Source organism: Heterocephalus glaber, unplaced genomic scaffold (assembly GCF_053883595.1).
Source record: "Heterocephalus glaber isolate CG9 unplaced genomic scaffold, H.glaber_assembly_v1.0 deba00001613, whole genome shotgun sequence".
NCBI classification, from domain to species: Eukaryota; Metazoa; Chordata; class Mammalia; order Rodentia; family Bathyergidae; genus Heterocephalus; species Heterocephalus glaber.
The window spans coordinates 24117084-24133370 of NW_028258384.1; the positions used below are offsets into that span (position 1 = coordinate 24117084).

General features: G+C 34.4%; 1 non-coding gene across 1 annotated transcript; it reads left to right on the forward strand.

The window, feature by feature from the left end:
- The first annotated feature begins 2910 nt into the window (after positions 1-2910).
- On the forward strand, positions 2911-3069 carry LOC147822520 (U1 spliceosomal RNA). The gene has a single exon (XR_015445625.1). It is a non-coding gene; the product is annotated as a U1 spliceosomal RNA (small nuclear RNA).
- Positions 3070-16287: the final 13218 nt, after the last annotated feature.

The window sequence follows — 16287 nt, forward strand, 5'->3', positions numbered from 1 at the left end:
GTACCAACTCCTCAAAAGGAATGTAAACATTATGTACTGCAAACGTACTAACACAACATTTTTTGCAGCAGGAGCAGGCAGAAATGAGTTTATTGCATTAGAAAAACATCAGTGAAAACTAGCAAACACCTCTGTATGGGACAGAATTATCAGCCTGACTTCAAGGGTATAATGGAATCTCAAAGGTACGACCTTTGTTCCTGGGAGAGGGTGATGATCTCATTGCTCCTCTTTCCCTGTCCCTTTAGATCAGTGCACCTCTAAAAGGCATCCACTGCATAACACAACATTTAAAAAAAAAAAAAACCGAAGCCATTTTATGAGAGAGAGACACATATATCAAATGTTCTCCATTTTCCTTCTGATTTGACCATCAGTACATTCAAATTAATTCCTTTTGGGATAATCAAAATTTATAATAGGAAGATAGGGGTCAGAGCTACAACAGATGTCAAGACATGTTTTCACATATTTTTTCGTAAACCAATTGCTGACTGATAATGGAACACTCCCAGAAACACTTCTTTGAATAGAACCTAACTTTTAATTTCTCATTTGCACAGATAGAAGTAAAAAAGTAGCACAAAATTTGAGGGCATATTATATTATTCAGATTCATCTTGCCTAAAGTTGAGTGGATACCTCCATGCAGATGTAAAGCTGTATTTCTCAATAGTCATTATGTTGCTGACATTGAAGGACAGTATAGATGATGATAAATCTTGCTCAGTCAAAAACAGAAGGAACAATAAAACTCATACAGGAAAAACAAAATGAGTACATATTAATCATTCAGATATTCTTCCTGTCTATTGTAGTATTAACAAGCATGGGGTATGAAACATGAGTCAACAAATAATTTCGCAATGGTGGGCAAATTCCAGTCAGACTTAGGATGCAGTAATTTGGTAAGATGGTAAGAATAATTGAGAGTCTTGTCACCAAACATGTTAGTATGAAAACTAAATATTCCCTGTGTCATTCACTGAAATTGTCTTATTTGATCTTGAGTTGCTATTGAACTCAAGAAAGCATTAATTTTAAGATACAGATTTTTTAAGAGTATCTATCAGCCAGGTTAATTAAAAATCTCTAAACAATGCCACTTGAAATAGAAAAGCTCTTATAAATGTTCATATTTATATGACTAGATAAATGATTTTAACATAAAGTTAAAAATTTTAATACTCATTAGTTGATTTATGACAAATAGATTCTTTGTGAAAGTGCAGTATTGACACAAATAATAAGTTTAAACTAGTGACAGAGATTTAGTTTGAAGGAATTATTGACCATATTAAAAATTAGTAATCATAAAAACTAGTAATTAGTGATGATTTTCACACTGAGCAATTTGAGTATATTACTTTGATTCAAGGTTTTAGATAACTGAAAATAATAGTAAAAACATGAATTTAAAATATTTGAAAATCATTATTAGAGGATCATTAATAAGTATGTAGCTATCTGTATGCAGGAGGACCAAAATATGCACAATTATAGGAAACTGATAAACATGAGAAAGAACAAATCCTACTGATCTTTTTGCAAAAGCAAAATTAAGAAAAAAATCCCCTTAAATATGCCACAAAACAACTATCTTTCAGAATCTTGGTTGATGACTATGTTTTTTAACCTTACATACATATTTTTAACCCTATGAGAAACTCAGTCCTTTTTAATTTTTTTCGTTAGACAACCATTACATTTTCTTTAATGCTGTTGAAGTCATATCGATTTCCACCTGCACACCCTAGTGACCTCCAAGTTGAATGTTGAGTGTATGTCAATTTGAATTTGACAGAATTTCAAGGGATAGATGAAATCGTGAAGTTGAATTGTCAACTGTAAAATGGACATAATTAGATTGGTTCCAAAATTCCAGAAATGAAACTTTCTTACTTGGGGCTTCAGTAGCTTTCAGTGCTGAAGCAACTAGATTTTGATAACTAAAATATTTTGAATGATTTTTGGTAAATAGTTTTTACAGCTGAAATTTTATGAACTGTGGAAGCTCAACTATACCTTTGTTGAATCTTGAGGAGATTAAAAATAATTAAAAAGCTAAGTGGGGCAGTTAGAGTAGAATGCCAAATTGATTTGGCTTTGGAATCCATGCAGGTGATTCATGGACTGCATATTTGTGTTTGTCTGAGTGGACTGTGGAAGTATGACATTAGGCTCTATGATTAATATCCTGGCCCCTTCAACTCTAGCACTGTTCCACTCCTCTGTTTCTTAGCCTCCATCAACTAAGTACTTTTCTCCTCCACATACTTCCTCAGTGAAGTTTTTGTCTTGAAGCAAACTAATCATGAACTGAGTCCCATTAAGGTATACACCAAATTAAATTTTTCCTCCTTTAAGGTGTTGGTGTTGGATATCTTAATCCAGTGATGGAAAACTAAATGATACAGAAAATTGTGAAAAAAAAAGTGCAGTCATTGGTGTGACAGTACCCTACTATGTTGTTTAGAAGCCTTTGGAACTTGTTTGTGGGAAGAGTTTGGAAAGGTTTGGGGATGCAAGCTAGAGACACTATACAATGCTATAAGCAGTTTCATGGGTGATTCTTGTAGGAGCTCAGAGGACCAGAATGCTGACAGGAACATAGACAGTAAATATCATATTTAGAAAGTTTCAGTTGGAAATAAGGACTCCATTGGAAATTGGAGTAGAGGCCATGTGAATTGCGCTCAGGCAGAAATTTCTCTACCTTTTGAGTTTGTCTTGAGACTTTATGAGAGACTGAGATTAAGGATGGTAAATACATTAATCTGGTAGAGGAAATTTCACAATAACTCAATATTCAGGCTATAGCATGGATACTGCTGACAGCTTTTAGCCAGATTTACAGTGAGAATGGGAGATAAAAGGCAGATGTTTGAAGAACTTAAATTTTACTCAGAAATACTGGCAAGGGAGATACCATGATCACGAAGGTGTTTTTCCCAGGGCGAGGCTTATCTATTGCACTCTGGATGTGCTGACTCCTGCAATTTCCCCAAATGTGGGAAACTCGACTGTATAATTTGTAGTAGTGGGGGGCTGCATTTGCACTTTCCCCTGCCAAAAAAAAAATTTACTCAGAAGAAACCATTTGTGACTTTGGAGCCCAGAGATATGGTTGCTGAAAAGATTATTGCCATCAGAAATAAACTAAATACTTTGTACAGGGACAAGAAAAAAATGCCTTGAGGGCATCGCAAGAATTAGCATGATGCTACCCATCACAGGCTCAAGGGTGCAAAAGTGTAAAACTTCCATTTGAGAAAAGAGTTCCTGACACGGCTGTTCCAGAAGGGACTCCTAGTGAATTGATACTCTGTAATTTATTTCACTCTAATAGTCTGTTCAGGCACTCAGAGGCTGTTGCTCCCATGATCTAAGAGTGCTTGGCTAATGCTCCTGCCGACAGCAGACCTTGGGATCCTCCATGTGATGCTGATGCAGGTTGCAAGAATATGCTGTCATGCAAGATGCAAGAATTTGATGTCATTCAGGGTGCAAGAATTGCAATATCAGTGTCTTAATTTCTTTTCTCATTGCTGAGATAAAATATACAACACTCAGAGTTTAAGAAGGAAATGTTTATTTAAGATTGCAGATTGTAGAATTTTTAGTCCATAATCAACTGGCTCCAAGGCAGAGTGGCAAGAAAAAGGGAAATCACAGAGAAGAAACTGTTCTTGGTGAGCAGAAGGCAGAAGGCAGAAAACACCAAGCAAGCAAGCTAGAAATGACCACACTAGCCCTCTTTCTGTCCCTTATATTTTTATCCAGGCTACCCACACTTAGGGTGTATAGCATTCACACCCAGGGTTGGGCACCCTTAATTCTACCCAGAAATATGCCAAACCAATCAGTGGACCAATTTATTAATCACACACCCTAATCCCAGCATCACACACTCTAGATCAAGCCTCCTCTGAAAAATACCACCTATGACCACAAAGGCTTTGGGGGACATATAGACACAAGCCATAACAATCAAGAAGGCTTTCACCTATATTTCAAAGAAGACATATTAGGTTAAGCAAGGAGACTCTGAGAGGGTGTTGAATGAAGCTATGGGAATGAAGCCAAAAGTGTAGTGGACACCCCAGGAAGTCAGAGATGCCAGGAACATAGAGCTTCTGCTGAGGAGAGCTGTAGGCCACGAATGGAGTTAGTCCAAGAGAGAGGCTGTGTGGGCTGCAACCTACAAGGCCAAAGGTGTATGGACACATAGATCCTTTGAAACTCACATTTTACTACCATTTGTCCTGGATACCAGTTGTGGAACTACAGGAATTAATGTTTGCCTTGCTGGATTTTGGTCTTGCATTGGTCCTAATATTTTCTATTCCCTTGTTCCTTCCTTTTGGAATGAGAATGCTTTTACTGTGCCATTGTTCCTTAGGATTATGTAACTTATTTTTGGTTTTTATAGAGGTACACAGCTAATAATTTTTCTGTAATCTCAGAAGAGACTTGGACTTGGACTTATGAAAAATGCAGTAATTGTGAAGACTTAAGGGTTTTGCTGAATTTTGGTTGTATGGAATTCAGTTGAATTCTGTGTGCTTGAATTGAAAAGTTTTAATTTTAAGTATGGTCTAATGAGATGTGTTTGGATTTGAAACTGAGAACGACTGTGATGTGGTAGTTACTGTGAAGTGTCAACTTGATGGGCTTTGGGATCTGCCAAGGTGATTGATGGTGCAGACTTTTGGGTGTGTCTGGGTGGATCTTAGAGGTGTGGCCTTGTGGTATATATCTGTTCCTCTCTCCTCTTCCTTTCTAGCACTATTCGTCTTCCCTGATTCCTACTAGCCACGAACTAAGCAGTTTTGCTTCACCATACCTTTCCACTATGAAGCTTCTGTTTTGGAGTCAGCTGACCATGGATTGATTTCTCTTAAAATATGAGTCAAATTTATTTTCTCTTCCTTTAGATTGTGTTTTGTCCCGGTAATGGAAAATTAACTAACACATTAGGTGATTAGAATATGCCATCTTTGGACATACTTTTTCAATTTTCCTGAACCTACTGACATGGTGGGGTCTTATATTTTGCTCAACTCTGATTCAAGAAAGTGATTCAGAAAGTAATTGGGTTATATCAGTAGTACTCTAATTTTGCAATCTAATATTAGTGTAAAAACATACCCATCAGCAACATTAAAATAAATGTCACAAATATGTTCAGGAAAGATATAAAAATATCCATAGAAAACTAGTAACAAAAGATTAGAAACAGTTCCTAAAGTAGTAAAAATATTGATCTTGTAAAAAAAAAGAAAATTTGATGATAAAAAACAAAGACTTGTACCTTATTATCCTTATGAATGAAATGGAAATTATATACTGTTATTTGACAATAACGTTAGCTTGCCAATTTTCATTCTTGATTTATTTCTATCAAGCTTATTGATACAATTTAGTATACAAAATGATCATGTTCATCACAGAGAATTTAACCTATATATGATATATCTTGATTCTTTTTTCCCATTCCTCTCCCCTCCCTTCAGCCCCTCTTCCCTTCCTTATTTACAAAGCTTTGCTTGCATTTTACCCTTCTTTTCTAGTTTTTTTTCTCTTCCCTTCCTTACTTTTCCTCTCCCCATTCTTTAGTTCCTCTTTCCTTTTGAATTTTTTTTTTCCTATTTCACAATATCTATTAAGTATTTTGGTCCTTATTTACATTTTCAGTTTCACACAGCAGAGAGACAATGTGATATTTACCCATATAGGTGCAATTTATTTCATTTAAGAGTATGGTCTCAAGGTTCATCCATTTACCCAGAAATGTCTCCAGTTTATCCTTCTTTATGGCTGAGTAGTACTCCATTGTATGAAAGAACCATATCTTTTCTATCCATTTATCAATTGATGGCCATTTGTGTTGTTTCTAAGATTTAGCTATTACAAACTGTGCTGCTATAAACATGGCTGTGCATATATTGCTGTGGCATGACCAAAAAATGAAGTACATAGAAATTAGCTTAACAAAGGAAATAAAAGACCTTTACATGACAAACTACATTACTCTGAAAAAGATCAAAGAGGATATCAGGAAATGGAAAGACATTTCTTGGTCTTGGGTAGGAAGAACCAACATAGTGAAAATGGCCATATACCTAAAATTTTTAAACAGATTAAAACAATCCCAATCAAAATACCATTAGCATACCTCAAAGAACTAGAGAAAACATTCCTAAAATTCACCTGGAAACAAAAGAGACCTAGAATAGCAAAAACAATTTTGGGCAACAAAGGCAAGGTAAGGGGCACCACAGTCCCCGACTGAAAATTATACCACAGAGCTACTATGATAAAAAAAAAAAATCTAGCATGGTACTTTCAAAAAAAAAAAAAAAGACCTGAAGATCAATGGAACAGATTAGCAGATGCAGAAACAACCCCAAATACATTCAGCCACTTTATCTTTGAGAACAGTGCCAAACATGTTCACTGTAAGAAAGATAGTCTCTTTAATAAATGGTGCTGGAAAAAATGGCTTTCCACATGCTGAAGACTAAAACTAGACCTATTTCTCTCACCATGCAGTAGATTAAAATCAAAATAGATAGAAAATCTCAATATTAAAATAGATAACAATAAATCTGCTCAAAGAAAGATTAGATAGAAATCTTGAAAATATAGGTGGAGGCAAAGACTTCATGAGCAAAACCCTAATCACACAGGAAATATTACAAAGAATCAACAACAAGGACCTCATTCTATTAAAAAGCTTTTGCACAGAAAAAGAAATCACCAATGGAGTGAAAATACAATGCACAGAGTGGGAAAAAATTTTAGCCAATTTTCCCTCAGACAAAGGACTAATATCTAAAACATATAAAAAATTGGAAAAAAAATGAGACATCCCCAAATTTAAAGACCCAGTCCCAAAATGGGCATCTGAGATGAATACATATGTCTCAAATAAAGAAGTACAAATGGAAAATATATATATATAATAATATTCAAGAGTGATCTTTCACAAGATGCAAATAAAAACAATGCTGAGATTTCCTCTAAATCCAGAAAGAATGGTTATTATCAAGGAGGACTGTGGGGAAAAATGAACCCTTCTCCACTGTTGGTAAGAGTATAGATTGGTGCAAACACTGTGGAAATCAGTGTGGAGATTTCTCAAAAAACTAGGATTAGAGATTTCATTTCACCCATCTACTCCCCTTCTAGGTATCTTCCTGAAGGAGTTCATTCTTGATTTATTAGTCCAATCTTATATTAAATTGTTAACAGTCTTACAAAGCCAGAACAAATCTACAGAGAGAATGAAAAATAAATGATGTTATAAATTCTACTCAAAATTAACATTAAACCAGTAAGCTGTCTAGTCATAAAGTGTTAGTTTTATCAGGTATAGCATTTTGTACTACAACATTGGGCAACTACAGAGAAAATAAATTATTCAGACTCTGCTCCTTTTAGCATACTATGAACAACTTGTGCAAGCAGCTTCTGTCTCTTGCTCTGCCAGAGCACAGAAAAAAATTCAGAATTTGTACTTGCACACTCTGAATGAGTGTCTTTGATTATTTTAATGTCTCTTTTAAAAATTAAGTATATTTTAATGACATCATGAATCATCGGTGTTGGTGAAAGGCTTCATTACTCACTCCAACATGTTGAAATGCTCCATTACTCATTATATCAGTTTCAAATAAGATACAACTTATTTTTAACATAATGCTTATTTATTAAAATATATTTATCTTGCCTGGTATATTAATATGTGTTTTTCATAAGATGTAATTTTGGTAACAAATTCTCTTAAAATTACAAGAGTTATCTGAATCCTTTTTAATAGGATGAGGTCCCAGTTGTTAATTCTTTGTAATATTTCCTGTGTGATCAGGGTTTTGCTCATGAAGTCTTTGCCTCCACCTATATTTTCAAGATTTCTACCTACCTTTCTACCTTTGAAATACTTTAGCAAAATATTAATCTTACAAAATTACTGTGCTAATGATATTCTTCTAAGTAAATACAGTGAAGCTTCATTATAGCATTTTTGAAGTGATCTATAATCCACTACTCACAGTCCTTACAAAATAAAATACATTCTTAACATCATTGTTACCATGATATTTGTAATTCTAGCCACCTCATCTCTTTCTTTATTTGTTGAAAATTTCAAATACTTCCTTCTGAATCAGTTCAAAGTAAGGAACATATTCTAAACTATGGTATAGCAAACTAATATATTGTTTGTCTATCTGGCTTACCCTTGAAGAAAACCTGTGTAAAAGTAATTAATACAGTTAATCTGAAGAATTTTTATTTCAACTTTATAAAATAAACTGCTATATGACTTCTTGTTTCATCAAAGATAGGGAAGTTTAAAAGACAGTATCAAAGTAAAAATTAGTTTAGTTATTAAGCAGTAGACTAAAATATTGTACTGAGATGTTGAAATCTAAATTGATAGGGAGATGTATTTTGCATCAGTAAAATAACAAACACTAAGGAGAGCATAGCTTTGAGGCATATAAAACAAATGAGAAGAAATGAGAAAACTGCCAACTTTCTCTTTAAAACGCCCAGTTAGTAAATGAACTTGTAATAAGAGGTTGAGAGGTCAAGCCAAAATAGAAAGCAAATCATTTAGGATACCTTTACAAATCTGGTGACACACTGTCCTGTGTATTGATGCTGCTGGCACATATTCAGTTACCTGCATTAATTTTAAGGCTTATTTGAAAAAAAGATTAAAGACTGTTATGGCTGGTGTCTTGATGTCCCCACAAAGCCTCATGCAGTCACAGGTGGGGCTTTTTCTGAGATGGCTGAATCTAGACTGTGTGGTGCTAGGATTAAGGGCATGTGATTACTAAACCACTACAAATGAGTGACTGGTTTGCCACCACCCTAAAACCTGGTAGTTTGAATAAGATAAAAGGAGGAGAAAGATGCTGTTAAAGTCTCTTGTTGATTTTGCTACCGTGTGGGCACCATGAACTGTTTCTCCTCCGTGATGCCTGTCTGTCATGCCTCCTTGCTTTGGTGCCAGCCAATTATGCACTGAAACCTTTACAAACTAAACCAAATAAACCCCTTCTCTAACTTTGGGTGTTGAGTATTTTGTCTCAGCAATGAGAGAAAAAGTAACTAATGCAAAGACTAAAGTAAAACATGAATAATAAAGGGAGAAAATTAATATTTTATAAATAACAAGTTAGTAAATTAGAATTCTTATGGCCATTATATAGATAAGGAAGCTGAGGCTCAGAAAGCTTATATAATTTATTCATGTCACGCTAGTAGTAATTGGCAGAATAAAGATTATAACATGTATATAACTGGAAGAAAATTGTGATGAATGTGAAGAATATTACAGTTCTTTTAAAGAAGAAAATAAATAAATATTGAAAATAATCTATTTACACAGAAGTAACCGTGCCCTACATACTGTTTTATTCCCATTTTTTACCATATTGCTCACACAACAAATGTAAAATCAGATATCCTTTGAGAATATTACAATTTGTTTCAAGGGGTGACACTCTTTCAAAAAGTCAGAAGTGGAAAATGTAGTCTTAAAAAGCATCAGAGAGTGTGTACATATGAACAAAATTATTTACCTTAAAGTATATTAAACAGGATATGAGGGTGAATCATATATTCCTTCTCTAAGGAGGCAATGTTGGGAGTCAAAATCTCTCATTTGTTCAAGACTTTGTGCACTTCTTTTACCAATACCTGCTACTCTCTTTAATCCAGGTCACTAGAAGCCTATATTACTTTGGATTACTTTTATAACAAACATTTAAAAATAAAACCTGAATCAAAGGGAAAAAAAGGAGTCATACTTTGTTCCTTCTGAAAATAATCTGGACTAGAAATGAAGTCCAGGCTGCTGTAGTCATTTCAAGATCAACCTGAGATTTGCACCTTTACATAGTCTCTCTTGGTTCTTATTTTTCACCCTTGCCCAGCCCTCCCTTCAACCACTCCATCCCTCCCTATTTACAAAGATTTTGTTCCTATTTTTCCATTTTCTCATATTAATTCCATTCCCTTCTTTCCTTTCCCCTACCCCTCCCACTTCCTTCCCCTTTGCCCCTTTTCTTCCTATTTCACATTATCTATTATATGTTTTAGTCCTTATTTACACTTTCATTTTCTCACACCAGAGAAACTATTTGGTATTTATACATGTGTGTACTATTTATTTCACATAAGAGTATTGCCTCAATGTGCATCCATTTACCTATAAGTGTGTTTAATTTCTCATTTTTTATGGCTGAGTAGTACTCCATTTTATTAAAAAACCACATTTTCTTTATCCAGTCTCCAGTTGATGGGCATTTGGGCTGTTTCCAAGTTTGAGCTAGTACAAACTGTGCTGCTATGAACATGTTTGCACATATATCACTGTGGTATGATTCTTTTAATTCTTTGGGGAAGATCCCCAGCAGTGGAATAGCAGGGCCAAATGGGACTTCCAGTCCTAGTTCTTTGAGGTATCTCCATACTGATTTCCACAGTGCTTGCACCAGTCTACACTCCCACCAGCAGTGGAGCAGGGTTCCTCTTTCCCCACAACCCTGCCAGCATTTGTTATTGGTTGATTTCATGATAGCAGCCATTCTTTCTGGAGTGAGGCAGAATCTCAGCATTGTTTTCATTTGCATCTCTCGAATGACCAGTGATGTTGAACATTTTTTTCATGTATTTCTTTGCTATTTCTACTTCTTTGTCTGAGAAATGTCTGTTCATTTCAGATGCCCATTTTCGGATTGGATCTTTAAATTTGGGAGGTCTGATCTTTTTAAGTTCTTTATAGATTCGAGATAGTAGACCTTTGTCTGAGGAAAAGCAGGTGCAAATTTCCAATGATTAATGTCATTATATTGTATACCTAAAATGTACCAATGATTAGAATGAATAATCGATAATGCAAAACAGGAAGAAAAGGTCCAAAGGGGTAGGGTAGTAGGAGATGCAGGGGAAAGGAAAGAAGGAAAAGGAAAAATGATGAGAAATGGAAAAAATGGAAATAAAGTCTTTGTAAATAGGGAAGGGTGGAGGGCATGAAGGGAGGGCTAGGAATGGGGAAAAAATAAGAACCAAAATTCATCATGTAAAGGTACAAGTTCCCAGTGAGAAGTGTAAATGTGTTGTATACCTAAAATCTACCAATAAAAGAATTTAAGTAAAAAAAAAAAGATCAACCTGAGAAAGCAGCCAGAACCTCCAGAGGAGAGCTGAGATAAGAGAATCAGAGTAGCAAGATCAGAGCTTCTAATATTAAATAAATTATGTCAGCCCTCAAGACTGCTGTGTCCCAATGCATTTTCTTTGTTCTTTAAGATAAATACATGCACAAAAAATAAACCCTATACTTATTGAAGAAAATCTTTTTATCATAAAGCCTTCTGCAGAGAGTCACTATGTATATTTACCTTGAGCAGCAGGTAAAATGTAGAATATCTGCAAAAAAAAGAAAATTATCCAGTCATTATTTTGCTAGAAAATCTTTTTTGAATTTTATTTTTCTTATGAAAGTAAATGAGTAAAATGATAACATTATTATAGTGTATTATAGTGCCAAATTTTGAGGCCAAGATAATAGGATGTTCAAGTGACAGTGAAATTATTTCCTCACATTTTTATTGAGATAAGCCCCATTATGATAGTAAAATTTTATAGCTGCACAGCTCATGCAATAGTATCAAAACAATATCACCTTCATGCCTAGAATCATTAATAAATAGTGCTGAGGCTTTTTGGTGATATTAACATGAATGAAATGAGATTTTATGTCATTTCATCACAGTAGGGTTCTTAATTTGTTCAAGAACAAAGAGTAACTTCTAATTACATTGTTGAAACTACAAAGGAATATGAACTATACCAAAGTTACAGAGACTGCAGTATTCCTATTTTGAATATGTTCCCAGTTTAGTCAACCTCATCCACATGTGTAAATTATCAGAACACTTGGAGGGATTTACATTAAACAATACAGAAACATAAACAATATTTTCATATTGGTGTTTTATTTTTGTTGATATGCCATTGCTTTTTTCCACTACACATTTTAATAAAAAAGTATTAGCAAACATTTAATTAAAGAAAATGGAAGCCAAAGAGGTTAAGTTATTTAAAGGTACACAGCTACTGACCAAGTTGAATACCAAGTCAGTTCTGTCTGAACCCTGAAACACTCTACCCCAATTACTTTCAGAACCTCCAAAATCCATTTCTGTTTTGACAGGAAAAGAAAATAAAGAGAAAAAGGAAGAAAGGGAGAGGAAAACCTAGCAGGTCAAATACGGTAGCTGGAGGTAATTGTATGTGAGCAGATCTATGTACAGTGTTGAAGTTACTGATTAATTTTTACCAAGTATGTAAAACTATATAAGGAGTAAAATACAGTTCAAGTGAAAAAGAAAGGCATAAGAGAGCTTTAGTGCCTTTTCATAACCTCCAGAAATACTTGCCAAGCTATCACCAATGCACAGGCTGAGTAATATGTGATATGTAAATGTAACTTTGTAGCCTACAGCTCTTCCCTCAACCCCACCTTTCTTATTAGATTGCTATCTGTACTTTTTTCTTATATAGAAATTTTGAGGCTGTAACTACAGACATTTAGTCTTTTCTATTAAAGATCAATGTGGGAAAATGTGAGAAATACATGAATGATGCACAGTACAAAGTGGAAAAGTATTTCATAAAACGACTAAGGCCCAAAGACAATTGAGGTTCAAAGTTGACTAAATCATCTGGGATTAGGAAACATCCAGCCTAGAGATAGCTATTTGCCTTGATGTTTCTCATGTAAAGACTAACATTAATTATGATTCAGTCTAGAGTCACACGAGCAAAAGATTGACTTGTATACACCATAGACATAGAAAAAGTAAATCTATGTAAATAGGGAAGGGTGGAGGGGGTGAAGGGTGCACAGGTAATGGGGAAAAAAATAAGAACCAAGATTCATCATGTACAGGTACAAGCACCCAATGATGTAAACATATTGTATACCTAAAATATACCAATAAAATAATTTTTAAAAAAGAAATACATAGAATGCCTGCCAGATATTGACCATAGCTGATTCAGCCTCATTTGTTTGAGCTTATTCTTTGGTTCTGAATGATTATCCACAAACAGTATTTTTCAATTTCACTCTCACATATTATTTCTTTTAATTTTAAATTTTTATCAGTACATGTTTGCACTACATTGCCTTAGACCAGATTGAAAGCATGCTGAGCAAGATATAAATATGATTGAATTGGCTTATGAATTCACTACTGATTAAATTGTGAGTCTGTCCTAGAGCTATGTGACTTGTTAGATGAGCCTTTGGCTTGAATACGAAAATAGAACTCTCTATGCCAATGGTCCAGGTTGAGGCCCCAATGGTTGGTGACATTGTGGTACCTCTGATGGAAAAATAATACTACAGCTAAGGACTTCATGACTCTTATGACTCCCAGAACAAATAGTAGCTAAAGAAAACACAGGTTACTCATTAATCATGACCTGTCTTTCACAGGAATGCATCATTCCTCCTTTTACAAGCTTAACTTACATCAATGCCTTAGCCCCACTGTTCTCTGCATCTGCCTTTATGCACCCTGCAATGTGGTGTGATCAGTAAATAGTGGCAAGTCCGGAGCATCAGGGTCTTAGCCTGATAAGAGCTCTGACTACCCCAGGTCCCCATTATACAGTAAACCTTTGTCTTGTCTTATTCTTATCCTTACCATACCCTCAATAAGGTGGTTGGGGGGGGTGCCCAGTTCCTGATATCACATAATGATTACATTCATTGTGGAGAATTAGTATGTGTATGTAACATATCTCAGATTTTTTTTTTCCTAGAAATTACTTCTAAGCTTTAGTCTCATCTACGTCAACTTTGTAGTGTTGATCTAACCATTCTCCATGTTGGCTCCTAAAGGATCCTTTTAGAATTAAAATTCTAGTATATTGAAATAGCTTGAATAGGCAGATGTAAAAGACCTCAGGATAAAGTTAGTTTGGGATGGATGTTGAAGAATAGCTATTATTTCTTCATGGGAAGGAGAGAAGGTTAATCTGGAGAGAAAGCATAAAATAATCAAAAGCAAAATATTAGGTAACATATCTTATTTTCCAAAAAATTAATTATATAACAGGTTTTATATTGATTACTCAGAGAAAATGAAATTTGGTACTATATACAGAAGAACTTAAATGCCTAAGTTAGTAGATGGTACTTGGTTGGCTTCCAATGGGAGTTGTTAGAATTTTTTGAGCATGGTGGTTAGTTGTTCAGAATAACCTTAAGAGAACCTTTTCTGACAGTGTGTATAGTATGGAGGAGAGTGAAAAAAGATAAGTAGTGAGAGACTAATTAGAAAACTATTAGAGTAGCCTAGGATAAAAGTCATGAGAGCATTAACCAGAATGTTGGCAGTGGAAATAGAAAGAAAGGGACAGATGTTAGAGATATTGAGGAAGTAGGATGAAGAGCACTCAGAAATTGATTGCATGTGACGGGCCAGGCAGTGAAAGGAGTCCAAAATAACTGAGTGCTTAAGTGTGAGTGACTAGGAGACAAATTTTTACTATTAACAGAAAAAGGAGAAAATGATGTACAATGAAAGGACAAGTGGGAATATCCAGTTAGAGATGCGAATTCCACCTTCAGAAACATGGACCTGAGTTATAATTGAGGATGAAATTTGTAAGAGGTAATTGTTAAGTAGTGATAGAAAAATCCTTGGATTAAATAATATAAGAGCTACAGTGTTATATACAGGCAGCCCATTGAAGAATATTATAAGAAAAAATATTATAGAGTGAAAGAATAATTCTAGTTGTTTCTATACAGAAACAATGGTGCAAACCCTGTTAAAGTTTTTCCAGGACTGGATGAAATAAAATAATGATCTTCATTCCAAGGAAGAAAAACACACTGTTCAAGCTATAAACAAAGTGCATATTAATTATAACGCCTCTGAAGGCGTATAGATATTTTTATTACAAATAGGTAGTTTCTGTAATGTATTATATCTTAGACTATGGATTTACATGAAGTTATAGCAGATTAGCATTAAATTGAACTTGAATAATTAGGGGGCAAATGTTTTGACATATTTTTCCTTTCCTTTAATTTAAAGTATTATTCAATCCAATATAGGAAGCATTTTTACTGTCCTTTGATCTGTGTATTTTGGGGATTTTAAATAACATTTCCTAGTCAGTTAAAACTACATTTAAATTATGTATTAAGGGTCTGACTTAACTTAATAAAAACAAGGACATTCAGAGTTAATGCTGAAAACATTGACCTTAAATTACCCCTTCAAAAATGTTTGAAAAATTTACATGAGCTTTCATACTTTTGGGTAAAGGGCAAATATGAAAAGTCAATGTCAATATGGCTACCTAATAAATATGACCAAAACAAAGGGGTAAGGGAAAAGAATGAATGAGTGACAAACTGCAAATAGGAGAAATACCGCATCCTCAATACACAATTTTATAAGATCTTTCTTGGCATCTTCAAATTAGTTCCAAGATTTTATTTTATTTGTTTCCTTTTTACTAGAAGAAAATAACTATGTATTTAGCTCTTGCTCCTCTATTTGTGACTCAAGAGACTGGACAACATTATAAAGCTGACAATGATTGTTTCTATTACCTTCCATTTCTTGATCTGCGCCTTGTATCTTATTCTCTTGTCTCTTTACACATCTGAAATTGCATTATATTAGATTATTATATTTCCAGGTTTTCTTTCTAAACAATCTAAAAACTTAACTTCTTGTTTTTTCTTGTCTTTCACACTTTTTCCTTTACAATTCTTTCCTTCAATGTAAAAACTAGCTAATCAGATAAACGTAAGGATGCAAAATGTATTATTGACTTTGTTTGTATTATAGAGAGTGGCTGAAACTTTCCTCAACCTATCTTATCCTACTTCATGGGTATCATGTTAATTTGGATGGATGTTTTTCATTTTTCTTCTCTGAGATTTAGCCTTTCTAGCTATAAAATGAGGCAACTGCTCCTCTTTTGGGCCAATATTCATGTGGTTTTTAAATAGTTCCTAGCCCCAGATACTCTAAAATTGTACATTTCAGACCAGGCAGAAAAACAGAATGAGAAGCCCCAGGCAAGACAGTCTTTCCACCTCAATTTATACAAGACTCTCTAGGTTGCTGCTGAATCTGCTTACCCTTAAAGGAAACTATGTATTTTCTTTTGCAAAAATTTGGAAAAAAAGGATCAATATTCTTTAAAAGTTAAGCTGTGTATTTGTGG